Consider the following 15167-nt stretch of genomic DNA (forward strand, 5'->3'; position numbering starts at 1 on the left):
TGAATTTTAAGTGTGGGTGGATCTCAGAATACCAATGATACAAGTGTGTGGAGAAATTACATTAAACTTTAGGGTTTTATGACTTCATCTCCCTTTCAGAAAGAATCATACATTTAATTACTATTTGTTCGGCACACTTTGAACATTATAGTAGTAGAACAAGAAGGCCGATTGATAGGATAAATATCTCAATCTATGTCCCATTTCCAGGGGACGGAAGATCATCTTTCAGATTTGAAGTGAGGAAACTTTCTTTAAAGAGGAGCCAACAGCAACATCTGCGCACAGCTAATCCTGAACCTGAACCAACTCTTCCATATTTTAGAATGTGCCCATTTCCTCTCATCTTACTTTTCATTTCATAGGCTCTGGCAGCCAAGCACAGTGAGAAGGACTACTTTGTAATCATTTTGATTTATCCATAAGCAGGACATTTGCAAAATCCCTTAAGAACTCATCCTCACAGATTTGTAGCTCAATTAAGCAGATTCAATTAGTCTAGATAGACTGGCTAAGGAGCATATAAGGCTCAAATCCCAAAAGATTCTACGATTTGTTGTAACAAAAAGCCTCATTTCCTTGCACGGATACATCTTCAAAACATTTGGAAAGGAAACTATATCTGTGACAAATGTTGTAACTAGTTGAATTTTGCAGCACCAGCTTTTCTCCATGCCTGGTCTTTAGGATCATGGGCGTAGGGTCAGGACACACAGTCAATATTCTCATTATCTGATTCCCAAAATACTGAAAGCTCCTTTTCCCCTCATGTGTAGCCAGACGTCAAAGTGAGAGGAGCTCAGGTGTCTGTAACCCACTGTTGTTATCCCCACCCCAGATATTCTTGGTTGGATAAAAATGATGGGAACAATGAGTGTTTGAGGTCCTATGTAGTCCCAGACACAGTGCTAACTTTTGTCTGTTTTCCCTAATATGATTCTCAACACTACCCTATGAGGAAGATCCCAAGAAGAAAAAAAAAAAAAAAAGGCCGAGATTTTCTTTTAAATAATAAAAGTAGGATGAAAGGGAGAAAGAGGAGGCAAAGAGGAGGAAGAAAAGGAAAACTCGTTGAAGAACATGCACCTGTTATGTGACATATTAACACTTTATCCATGGTCACGTAGCTAGTAGAATTAATAGAGTGAGTAGACATGTGGTTTGTGTGACACTAAAACTTGTGCTGTTTACTGCTGATGCTATATCACCTGGTGCTCTGTGGGAGAGCCTGATGAGAGTCCCCTTATCTTTTGGATACAGTAGGATATATTTCTTTGTCTCCTTTGCACTTAGAGGTGGTCTTATACTGAGTTCTTACCAGGGGAATGAATGTGTTATCCTTCATGGTCTGCCTACTAAAACCTTTCTTATAGAATCCTTATTTTCTTTCCCCGTCAGAAGGCTGGATGACGGACTCAGAGGTCATGGGGAGAGCACCACCACATAGTAGAAGGGATCGGGGTCTCTGGAACACCACATAGAAGGTTGTCTTGGAGACATGTGATTGAAGAGCCATGTGAGCAGGAAGTAAACTTCTACTGGTGAAGAGTTGGGCATTGGGAGTCACTTATTAGAGCACTTACCTCACCCTGAATGCAGACCGAGTAGATGGAGCAGCATTGCACATCCCAACCTCCTCTGGTCATATTTCTCCCCCTGTTTTTTTTCTATTTGACAAAAAAAGCCTCATCAGGTCAACTAAAACCCTACCAGTGTGTTAGTCTCTCCTACCTGTCAACGCCTTTGTCCCTGAACAAGTCCTGAAAATTTCACAATGGGAGGCATATCAAGGAAAAGTGTCAGGGAAACGTCTTAGCTCTCAGCACATTGTGCCATGTGGACAGTGGCCTGTTTACATACTGGTTGGCTCAGTCGTAAGCACATTCCATTCCATGCTCTGTTAACACTGTAAAATACAAGTAATAAGAAAAATAAGGTGACCAGTCTCTTTCTTAAAGCTGCATTGTGCCCAGTGCACTGTCATTAATTATTCAGTATAAAGCTGAAGAGAGAATAAACTCTCTCCCCACCTTCCCAAATACAGACACATATTTCTGATCTGTATGGAAAATCTAAAGAAACAGGTGTCTCTGAAGTGTGCCGATGCGAGCTTCATCTCCTCATAGATTTCTATGATCACAGGCCTCAAGTTGAGTTCTTGAGCCCACAGATTATAATACCCAGGGCAGGGTAACATCTCTGCGCTGCTGTTATGGTTATTAATGCAGTTACTATTGAGAATTCTGCTGGCTGCGTGCTTGACTAAGGTTATGAGTTTATCTTCACAATATCCCTGGTAGGCGGACAGGTGATGACTTTTATTAACACCATTTCAGTGATGAAGGAGCCAGAAAAGAATGCAAAGGCACTTCCCAGCATAATGCTGTAAATCTAAAGCAGAATGAAGTTCAGAACTCAGAGTATTTCAACTGTTGTTCACTTAGGCCGTGATTCCCAGCCCTATGAATGCTGGGACAGAAGAATCCTGTTGTTGAACAAGATTTTCTACAAGGTCAAAAAAGAAAAAAAAATGCTAATGGCCTTGGTGGTAGGTTTAAAAGTTTCTGTGACCTTTTTTCAGTGCATAGGTGTGTCCTCATGAGCTGTGAGTGTGAAGGAGGAGAAGCATCAGCTTGAAATGAATTTCCTACACAGGACATTTCAGCATTGATCTAGGACACATGTAGGAATGTTCCCCAACATTCATGGCATATTGCTGTGAATTTACTTCTGTTCTTCTGGTACTGGAAAGACTTAGAGTAGTAATTCAGAACCACTCAAGGAGAGAAATCCCTGCCCAAGTCATACCTCACGTTAAATGTCCCCCATTTCCAAGGCTTGCTACACATGGAGGGTGGAAGTCTTCCTCTTTAGTCTGACTTGCCAGGCCCTCAGTCATACATCCCCAAACTCTCTTTCCCAATGCACGTTCCTGCCACATATAAACATATTCTGAACTATACACCAATCACCCTATTTCTTATCCCAGAGCTTCCTGAAACTCCTCTGTCTTCATACATTTAATTATGTCAATTCCATCCATTGGGGAAAATCTTTATTTTCATGTGAATCTACATGTTTCAGAGTCCTTTTTCATCTTAAAAGACCTTCTCTGAAATATAACGGCTTCTCTTGATTCACAAAATTACCTTTGTGGGTCATTCACTTTCTTGCTTCCCATTAGATTTATCAATGGCTTGTGAATGCTTGGAACACAAAGACTGTCATGTTCAGTTTTTTTTTTTCCAGAAGAATTAGCATCGCAGTTTGTGTGCAGCAAATATTCAATAAGTGCTTCACATTCAAGCAGTTTTTAAATATAGCTTCTTGCTTCTTCAGGTTTTTTGGGTTTTGTTTGTTTGTTTTTACAGAGAGGAGAATTAGATTTGGAATGTGACATGGATTTTTTATAGGACACAGAAGGGTAATAAGGTCTAGAAAATACTGTTTGTATTCAGTGGCATTAGTCATTTTGGTTCAAGGATTTTTGTTGGTTTGATTTGACTATTGCCTATTTATTTTACTTGAATCTCCTTCCATTATATATACGTTAGGATTTAAAGTTTTCCAAAGAGGTTGTTAGCACGTCGGGTGCTATTTTCTCTAGGGTCTTTAGGTAACTATTTAAAATTACATCCACATGTCAATAATGCATGAGATTGACCTGCAGAGTCCCTTTTACAAAGTTGGAAAGATACATTCTTGTTTCTAAAGGGATAGTTACATTAAAAAATAGAGAAAAATAAAAAGGATGCCTAAGTTGAACTTTCCTAGAAAAAAATATAGCCAAAGTTATTAGTACTGGAAGCAATGATCATCGTAAATTACTGAAGTTGGAACGACTATCACTCCAACAGGCAAATTGTAAAAATACAGGCAATTTCAAGCATTTGTCCAGCTTATGTAAGCAAGATAGAACTGCACTGGGTGACCTCCACACCTTTAGACTTTTGAGATATTCTATCCTTTGAGATTTATCGAAAATGCTCAAATCTCCATCCCACATTTGTTGGAAAATTCAGTATTCATATTCATATTCAAGTTCATATGTCCAAGGTCTCTTGGATTAGAATGAGATTAATGAAGCCTATAGTACTTGTCATGTATATTTATCACTCCTTTTATTTGTTATATATACAGATTTTAGAAGTTCAATGTAATCAGTCCATATTCAAAGATACAGGCATCTATCAAAGAAAAAAGAATTTACAGAAATAAGTTTTGCTGTTGTTGGTATTGCATTCAGTAGACTAACTGTAGTTAATATAAGCAAAAAAATAAAAATAGTATGGAGAAGAATTTCTGGTGGGACTTGGGGGATTTAAAAAGCCAATCCTTAAGGTGTAGGGGTACCAGGCTGCATAATGAATCTTCAGTTCAGAGTGTTGCCATCAACGAGTTTGCTGCCAAAAAATCTGCACTTATTATTTATTTTTCTATGTAAATTCCAAATCCTGGGAGGAACATGAGTGGCTGAAATTAGAACAAGAGTCCTATAACCAGAATGTCTATTCCTGTTTTATAATTAGGCCAAGTAGGAACAGAAGGAGCTTCTTAAATCCTGCTTCTGTGCAGTTGCAGTCTTTCTTGGAGAAAGGGAACTACTGTGTCTGGAGAGCCTCCTCAGGAGGTGACTAATATTCAGATTATGCGATTTGCCTCCTCATTTGACAGAGGAGGGCACTGACTCCCCCCCTAGAGCTGAGTGGTGTGAGGAAGGCCGTGAGTTGGAGGCTGAGATATAGGTGGAAGGAGACCCCTTAACTCCCATTTCTTTGCTGTGTCTACCCTGCCTGGAGATGCATTTGGGACCTTTTATCACAGAGATTAGAAGACTGTATAAAAGAATATTAAAACACTGGGAATTTCAAGGAAGGAATTCTGTTTTTTGAACTTAGAATCTGAGAAGGTTTTCAAGTGTATATAGCACACAGGAGGTATTTCTATTTCCTTCTTTTATTCCCCATACCACAACTGGACATTGGAAACTATAGGAATAAAGGGAATCCCTGGGTGGCTCAGCGGTTTAGTGCCTGCTTGGCCCAGGGCATGATCCTCGAGTCCTGGGAAGGGGTTCTGCATCGGGGTCCCTGCATGGAGCCTGCTTCTCCCTCTGCCTGTGTCTCTGCCTCTCTCTCTCTCTCTCTCTCTGTGTGTGTGTCTCTCATGAATAAATAAATAAAATATTAAAAAAAGAAACTATAGGAATAAAAACCATTAGAGGAATAAAAAGCATCACACAACACAATCTTCTCAGCCACCCATACTCTTAACTCTATCATGTGGAATTTAAGATCTCCACTTACTTACATGTCTGACCAGTTTCCTGATCCTGATCAGCTGTGCACTCAAGTTTGAGGCTCTTGGTCCCAGCTCACTTTCTGATAAAGTTAGGTCTTTAGAGCAGCAGCTTCACTGTCAACAGAGAATTTGTCAGAAATGTAATTTTTAAGACACATCCTAAGATCTGCTGAACTGAACACTTGGGGTCAAGGCCCAGTGATCTGGCTTTAACTGGCCTTCCTGTTAATTCTAATACACATTCAGCTTTGAGAACCATTGCTTTGAGCTATTGATACAGTTTTGTAAAAACAAAACAAAACAAAAAACCCAAAAACCAAACCAAAACAAAACCACCCTAGCAATTACTTCTTTATAGGCCTAGCTTATTTTACTCTTCATTGAGAAACCTTATAGAGGACATTTTATATATGCAGTGCTGTTCTAAGTATTTTAGAAATATTAACTCGTACAATTGTCATAATAGTCCTAACACATAAAAGCAACATGATCTCAGTTTTACGTTGGGAGAAACTCGTCATACATTGGGAGAAAGTCTAACACTTGCTTTATTATTTTTCTTTTATTGTTCTCCAAAATAGTTGTTTGTTTTTGCCTTCCCCAACCACACTAGAACCAACATGTGATGCAAAGAAGAACGATGAAAATGAGTGTCCATAGGAATGAATCAATGAATTCTTCTTAAACATGTGGAAAATGATCTTTGTAGAATTCTCAAAGAAGTCATGCCAGGTCATGTCATAAACCTTTTGTCTGACTCATAATACATATTTTTACATGGTTCAGTGAGGGTAGGGAACATCAGTCAAGACTTTCCACATTGTGCATACCTGGACTATAGCTCTGGTTGATTAAAAAGATAGAGGAATCTGAGACCTGTATGGCAGGTGGACTTTTAGAAAAGAAGCCACATAAAATTTATTCAAGTCTGAGGCGTAGAATCTCTTTCAGCTTCAGGACTCAGGAAGAGTAGGTAGAGACACAAGTAAAAACCTTCCTTTTGTATTGTGCTATAGGCTGAATGCTTACATCTCCCTCAAGTTTCTCTCAGTGTGATGGCCTTAGGGGGTGGGGCATGTGGGAGGTGGTGAAGTTGTAAAGGTGGAGTGTCCTTATATGAGACACCCACAAAACTCTCTTGCCCATCTCACCATGTGGGGACACAGAGAAAATGTGGCATCCATGAACCAGGGAGCAGTCCCTCACCAGACACAGAATCTGCTGAGGCCTTGATCTTGGGTTTCCAGCCTCCAGAACTGTGAGGAATCAGCAGTGTGTGTTGGCCACTTCATCTATGGATATGTTGTTACAGCGGCCTGAATGGACTAAAACACATGGATACAAGACTTACCATGAGCATGAGGCTGATGGTCACACTCTGGTGTCTCAATCATAACCAGAAGAAGGTAGATGATGAAAGGCAAGAGTGTCATCTTCAAATAGGAGGGCCTTTTGTATCTCAAGGATAGCGAGACTTCTATCGAGTGTCATGTCTGTAGCAGACATAAGAGTTGAAGTGTTGTGATCTGACTTACCCAAGTCATATCTGAATAGAACGTGTGGGAACAGGGTTTCCTTGCTCCTACAAGGTTACAGACTGTGGGTTCCAAAGCTATAATTTGAGGTTAGGAAGATATAATAGAACTTTCTGGCCTAACAGAGAATATTACCACATAACAAATCTATGCTCTTCATTAAAATATAATCCTGAAATAAGTCACTGGTTGAGTTTAACAGCAAATTGGATTCAACAGAAGAAAAACCAATGCACTTAGATGTGGATCAATTTATATTGTGCAACTTGATAGAAAATGTGAAAAATATTTACAGCAAATAGTGGAAAAATTACATGAGAAATACACAAACTCACAATGAGATTAAAGTATTAACCTAGAAATCAGAGAATCATTTGACACCATGAATAGCAAATGTGACTTTGTGAATATCTGTACGGTTCCACACCCCATTCCTGCAGTTCCCTGCAAGGGTTAAAATGGGAAGAATTGTGAACAGCCAACTTTCCATCCACGCTGAGGTCATCAAGGCACCTAACTTGTGGCAGAGGGAACTCTTTATTGCTTTCCTGGCCTGGCAAGCCATGTTTTGCAAGATAGGTTTGAGTTATTTGTTTATTTATTTATTTTTATTGTATTATTATTTTTAATTTGTTTATTTTTTTCATGAGCATCCAGCAGCCTGAGTCTTAGTCCCACTGATGTTAGAAAAATGATGTGATGATGCACAGAAATTCTCACACGTCGTCAGCAGCAGGAAAGCATTGAGGGAAGTGACCATAGGCATCCCTGGACAAGACAAGACTATTACTCACCTTGACTTGGCATCATCACTTTCTCCTCCTGCTGATCCATCCTGATGGCAAACTTGACACCTCATGGGGGTTTGCATGCTTGCCTCAGTCGGCTCCGCCAAATGGGCCCAAAGGGAAGTAGTTCTCAACTATATAGAAGACAAGCACTTCTGGGACAAGTTCTCACGTGAATTAATAGTCCCACCCTGACCCCCCCCCCCCCCAAAAAAAGAAAGATTTGCCTGGAGGCTTGCTTTCATTTATATCATCTCATATTTTTCATGGGTATATCAATATACTAGTGTTAGAAATATAAACAAAAATTTATGAGTTCCATGGGATGAATACATGGAGTAATAACATTTGCCATGTAGAGTGCTATCAGATTTCTCTTGCACGCAGGAACGCTCCAAGCAAGAAAATCGTTGCACTAACAGCGAGTTATTTCATTGTATGTCTGTGCCAGCCTGACCCTAATGAGACGATTTTCAGACTTCAGCTTTGGTTTTAGAATTCACTGACAGTTTGAGTGTGGGCTCAATCTTTCTGCTACTTACTGGAACCCAAGTTGCATGCTGAGTTAATTAACAGAAAGACCAGAGCTTTGAGCCTGTTTTAGATATTTCTAATTCTCTCCACTTAAAAAAAATTTTTTTAAAGGATTTTATTTATTTGAGAGAGAGAGAGAGAGAGAGGGGGAGTATGAGCTGGGTAGAGGGGCAGAGGGAGAAGCTGACTCCCCATTGGACAGGGAGCTCCATGTGAGGCTCCATCCCAGGACCCCGAGATCATGAGCTGACCCGAAGGCAGACGCTTCACAGACTGAGCCACCCAGGCACCCTAATTCTCTCCATTTTAATTTCTTTTTTTTTCTCCATTTTATTTTCATTGATAAATTTTATTTTTGTATCTTGCCGCATAGTTTATTTGCATACGAATTATTTGCGTACTAAGATCATTTTGAGAAATGAAAGACTTGTTAAACCCCGGGAATCAATTACTGCCCAGTAATCTCTGGTTAAGCTGTGTCCTTTAAAAACTGACAAAATCCCCTTTTTCTTTATTCTTCAATCCTATAGAGCTTTCTGTTTCTTAACTACTCATTTCTTGCTTCTCAATAAACGCGAGGAACACTTTCTATTTCTTGCTGTAAGTGAGTGCTATTTATATTTTAGAAATTCCAGACCCTTTCACAAGTCTCTTGAGACCCAGTGGCAAGAATGAGTTAGCCTGAACTGTCTTTCTCCTGACAGGTCTGCCTGAAAAGCAGCTTGCCTGGGGCTGAATTCATTGTTATTTCCCTATCTGAGAGCTAGCTAGCAAGAGACAGTTTTACAAATTTTTAACATAAGGCATAAAATGAAATTCAACAGAAACTGATTTTTCCTTTTTTTTTTTTAAATTCCTGACTTTGACCAAATTTAGGGACTGACATATTTTGAATTGCATAGTGTACATACTGTTGTATTTCTTTGAAATTTAATCTTATGATCTTTGCTCTAGGGAGAAATATATTAAGGTTTATTGGCAAATACATTTCCCCTGATTTCCTTTTATCCTAAAATAAAAAGATAAATTAAGACTTAGCACACGTGTTAGCATTTAGTATTCGGTATGACTTTGACCTTGCATATCTAAATAACGATTGGTACCCCGTAGCAACCAATTATAGTACCTGTCTTGGTACTATGCATTTTTAAATTAGTAGAATGGCTAACCCGAGGAGTTAAACAGCCAAAATGTTTATTTGCTAGACTAATGACATATTCTAGAATATCTAAAGTGAATGTTAGTGTCTATTATTTAGAGTCAATTTTATAAAACTAATGTGGAAGTCCATATTCTTTTATCCATCTTAGAAATAAATCTATGTTCTGATTATCTCTGTAATAATTATGCAACTTGTGATACAGTGTTTGTATCCAACAATTGATCTGACATTTCTTCATGATCTCTCTTTTCCTTGAGTAAGCCACCGGCAAGCAAGTGCATAGTTGAGATGCTCAGGGTTGCCCATGTGCCCTGGGGAATGTCAAACATAAACATTTTGCTCAATGCTAGCACTAAAAAATCCTCCTTTTACATTGAATGTTCATGTTTCTAGAGAAAGCATTTCTAAGCCTGATAGTACTTGAATCAATAGAACCTGCAATTCTTACCTACATTTGAAATTTTAAAATCAACTCCTATCACCATGTGTTTCCCAGTGAATAATGATAATAATGGAACAGTAGTAACTGATATTTATGTAGCTCCTTGGGATGTGCCATATGTCCTGTTCAGCGCTCTTTCCTAACTTAATTCTAACAACCACATGAAGTTGAGAAGTCCATTTTAAAGGCAAAAAAGTAAAATAAAGGGATCCCTGGGTGGCACAGTGGTTTGGCGCCTGCCTTTGTTTGGCCCAGGGCACGATCCTGGAGACCCGGGATCGAATCCCACGTCGGGCTCCCGGTGCATGGAGCCTGCTTCTCCCTCTGCCTGTGTCTCTACCTCTCTCTCTCTCTCTCTCTGTGTGACTATCATAAATAAAAATTTTTAAAAAAAGTAAAATAAAAAATAAATTTAAAAAATAATAAAAAATAAAAATAAATAAATAAATAAATAAAATAAAGGCAAAAAAATGCATGAAGGTTTTTAGAGGTTGCATTATTTATCATCACAAAGTGAGTCCAGGGCGAATTTCTGATCAAAGGAAGATATCTCTAAAACAGTCCCTAAGGTCTTCCATACTACATGTTAGTCTTGATCATCAGTTTCATAATAATAAAAAATGATAATTCAATAAAAAAATTTCTGTTTAAGTTCCTCTTTTAAGTACTTAGTGTAACATGTTTCTTAATAATTGTAGCCTAGAACTCAGATCTTATCCTAGAGGCAAATTTAACCTTTTTACTAAATCAAGTCCTCTTGATTTCCTCATTGTAGGATTTTCTCCAATATGTTTATTTCTCTCACTCTCCTTCATTGTAGCATAATTCTACCTGCAAACCTATCTTGCTGGATGACTAAGAAAAGCTTTCTAAGGGGTCTCCCCCACACTACGGGGCATCACCTTTCCATAATCCATTCTCTAGAGCCATAGGCATCTTTTTAAAACACAAATGATGTCAAATACCTAGCGTAAAGAGTCCATTGATGCTTCGTGGATCTTAGGACAGCACTACAATAGCCAAAATGGCTTAAGTGGTCTTGTGTAGTCAGCCTTCTTCTTGAGTCACCCCAAAGTCTTCTTCTTCCAGCCCTAACGGAGGGGTGGGCTTCTCAGTGCCTCATATGTATGTTGCTTTGATGGACCTCCTGCATGTGCATATGCTCATCCTTCTACCTAAACTGCTCTGTTTGTCCTCTTCCACTGCTAACCTATACTCACCCTCCAGAGCTCAGCTGAATTGTAATTTTCCCCACAAAACTTTCCATGACCTCCCTGAATATTTCAAAACCCTTGTGATGATTTGGCATAGCCCCATACTTTTCTTATTAGCATCTTTCAAAGATTTGTAAAATCTGCCCCTGGTGCTATGTGCTCCATAGGGCATTATGCTTTCTTCTAACCCCAGATCTAATTTGCATCATGTACATTACAGAAACTGGACAAGTATTTCTTGAATGAGTGAATACCCCTCAATCCCAGCAATAGAATTTAGAATTCTAAGTCCTAAGGGTTAAAAGCATATTGATTATTAACTGGTTAGGCCCTTTTAAAAGTTTAATTAAGATGAGGAGAGACACAGAGATCAGTCCATACATTTTCTTCTATGATTTCACTGCACAATCTACCTACATGATATGATCATTGCCATGTAGTGAAAGCATTTCATATATTTTTACAAGTGGTTTTTAAATTTAAGTAATCTCTACACCCAACATGGAACTCAAGCTCATGACCTTAAGACCAAGAATCACACACTTTTCTGCACTGAGCCAGCCAGGCATGCCCAAAGCATTTAATATTTTGAATAACTGCCTTATTTAGTTATGGATTATTTATAAGTATGTTTCTTATATTCCAAGCATGTAGAATGCTTCTATTTATCTTTTTATTATGAATATTTAGCTTACATTCACTGTGATTGGTAAACATATCCTGTGAGATGTAAATCCTATGAAATTTGTTGAAACTTGATTTATGTACTTACAAATATTCCATTTTTAAGATATGTGCTTGTGTACTTATATTTTGCAGGATCTGGGTACAGAATTTTATAAATATCTACAAAGTGAATGTATTATTCATATTGTTAAATTTTTCTCTGATTCTTCAGTTAAAACTTATCTGATTGTGAATTTGTTTCTTTTTTTCAAAAAATATTTTGTTTATTTATTCATGAGAGACATAGAGAAAGGCAGAGATATAGGCAGAGAGAGAGAGTCCTGATGCAGGACTCTACCCAGGACCCTGGGATCATGCCCTGAGCTTAAGACAGATGCTTAACCACTGAGCTACCTAGGCATCCCATGAATTTGTTTCTTATGTAATTTTGCCATTGCTTACTACGTATATTTAGTTTTTCTAATTTTTCTTCAAATTGAACAATATAATTCAATTCATATCTAAGTGCATTGATTTTCTTTTGTTACATCCAATCTGCTATTAGACTCGTCCAGTGACTTACTTCACAACTGTATTTTTTTTTTTTTCTGGAGACTGTTTCTTTTGAAAACTTTTTTATCTTTGCTGAGACGTTATATTTTTTTACTCATTGCAAGTATATTTTCCTTACATCCTTTAACATCAGTGTTATACTGCTTTTAGATCCTGTCCTGCTCATTTCTACCTCTGGGTCATTCCTATTGATTTCCTCTTTGCTAGGATGGGTTATATTTTCCTGTTTCTATGTAAATCTGGTATTTTTTTATTCCAAATGCTGTAGATAATTAGTATAGATTCCATGGATTTTGGTATGTGCCTCTAAAGAATATTACTTTATACTTTTGGCAGACTTAAGAGAGTTGCATTTTTATATTTTGTACAGAACTATTATTATGTGAAAGGGAATTGGCCCAATACAAGCTATTCTACCATCACTGGAAGTGGAACTCTGCTTTATATATCTTAAGATAATATTATTAGGTGCATTCAAATTGAGAATTGTTAAATCTTTCATGATTATGAAATATGTTAATTAGATGTTATTTAGAATTTTCTTTAGTGACAATATGTTTCTGAGAGATTCCCCTTCAGTTTTTGATAGCCTGAAAATATTTTTATTTCATCCTTTTCCTTGAAAGATTTGACTTTCATTTTCTCTCATGCTTCCTGACAATATAACTTTACAGTGTTCTTGTTACATTTTTCAAAATTAGCTATCTTTTCTCACTGGGTGCATTTAAGGTTGTTGGGGTTTTTTTGGTTTGTTTTTTAATTTGTTTTTGTTTTGATTCTTGTTTTCCTTAATATCATTCAGTTTCATCATAATGGGTATAACATGGATCTTTTTTTTTCCCCCCCAAGTGTTTTGCTTGGATTGGATATTGTGAACATGTGATTTCTTTCCTGGTTATTGAACATTATGCTCTTTTCAAATATCACCTTTGCCCATTCTCTTACTTATATCTTTCTGGACTTTATGGAAAAGTTAACTTTCTTGCTCTGTCTTCTTGTCTCATAAAATTCCTTTCAAATTTTTACCTCTTTATCTTGTTTTGTCTCGTTGTGTTTAACTTCCTCAAATTTATCTTTCTTTATCTTCATAATTTTTCTGTTCAGTCTTCTGATGGTCTTGTCATTATGCTTTTTTTCCAATTATTACATCTTTCGGTTCTTAACATTCAGTTTGGTACTTTTTCGATTCTTTTTGATCATTCTGTGAGTTGGAACAAAAATGGGTTGCTATTAGAAATCACACATGCAAAAAGTAATAAAGACCTCATGTCAAAAACTATAAAGCTCATGGTAGCAAATTTGATATCTACTTATTACCCTTGGAGTAAAGAAATATTTCTTAAACAAGAAACAAAAGCATTGACCGAATAAAAAAATCATATTTTGGATTATATTAAAATTAAGAACTTACTCTCAAAAAAGTTTTAAAAGTTTTTATTTAATTAATAGTGGGAGAATAGATTTGACATGGTGATACTTGAAACACAATACACACAACTGCGAAAATATTAACATTGAGAATATATAAATAGTTCAAATTAATACAAAAGTACTAAAGCATAATAGGAAAGTGGCCTAAAGATATGTAGTGACATTTCACTAAAACAAAACAAAATAAAATAAAACAAATTACAGAAAGCAATATAAATATAAAGAATTAACATCAGGGTGATTAGAAACATACAAATCAAGGCCATAATGAAATCTCACTTAATGGGATAACATTTAATTATTTTAATCTGAAAATGACAAACATTAAAGAAAATGTGGAGAAACAGGATATTTTATATGGTACTACTGAGAGAAAATTAGTATATACAGTACAGAACAAAATATGCCATTTCCGTTCAAGTAGAATATTTCTTTTTCATATGAAACATCAATTCCACAACTGGTAATATATTGAGGAAAGACCATTGCACATGTACAGAGAAGAAATTTGCAAGCATATTCATAGTTGCAAATAGCGAAATTTCTGAAAATCCTTTGATAAGATAGGGATTAAAAAGTGTTTTTTAAAAAAGGAAACTAGTAAAACATTTCGATGTATCCATACTGTAGAATATTAAGCAACCATAAAAAAGGAATATATTCTTGTATTATACGTATGTTGACCAATGATAGAGACATAGGCACATACATACATACATACATACATATGTACATACACATATTGATGTAGCTATAGACATAACCATGAATGTAGATATTTTCTATTACATATGGATAGATGGCTGGGTGTAAAAAAGAAAATCAGATTGAAAATACATACACATACATAAAAATGTAATTGTATATTATATACATAGTACATATATAAAATATACGTAAGACTATATGTAAAACTGTTAGTAATGGTTCTGTTTTGACAAAACCTGATCTTATTTAATTAATGTGTAGTAATAAATGGTTCCAGATTCACTGAAGCATGTCTGAATTTTCAAAATCTAGTACATCTCATTTTCCTGAAACATCTTTTGAATCAGTTAGATCTCTTTAGAATTTAGGTAATCTAAAAAAATGCTACATCTACACTTTATTTCTCATGTTTCATTTCTTTCTTTCAAAATTTAGATAATTAGTTTTTGATTGACATTAAGCAATTATATCTTCTAATTTTTGAAATATTAGGATATGGCTATTTAAATTAAAAATTGCTCAGCAAGGGGCACCTAGGAGGCTCGGTTGGTTAAGCGGCTGCCTTCAGTTCAGGTCATGATCTCAGGGACCTGGGATGGAGTCCCACATTGGGCTCCCTGCTTCTCCTTCTGCCCCTCCTCTTGCCCATGGGCTCTCTCTCTCCCTCACTTGGTTAAATAAATAAATAAATAAATAAATAAATAAATAAATAAATAAAATCTTTAGAAAAGTAATAAAAATAAAAATTACTCAGCAAGAATCAACATTGGAAGATGACAGCAAGTAAGAGGACCCTAGGTTCCCTTCATTCCA

The sequence above is a fragment of the Canis aureus genome, chromosome 5, assembly GCF_053574225.1.
Source record: "Canis aureus isolate CA01 chromosome 5, VMU_Caureus_v.1.0, whole genome shotgun sequence".
Classification (NCBI taxonomy): Eukaryota; Metazoa; Chordata; class Mammalia; order Carnivora; family Canidae; genus Canis; species Canis aureus.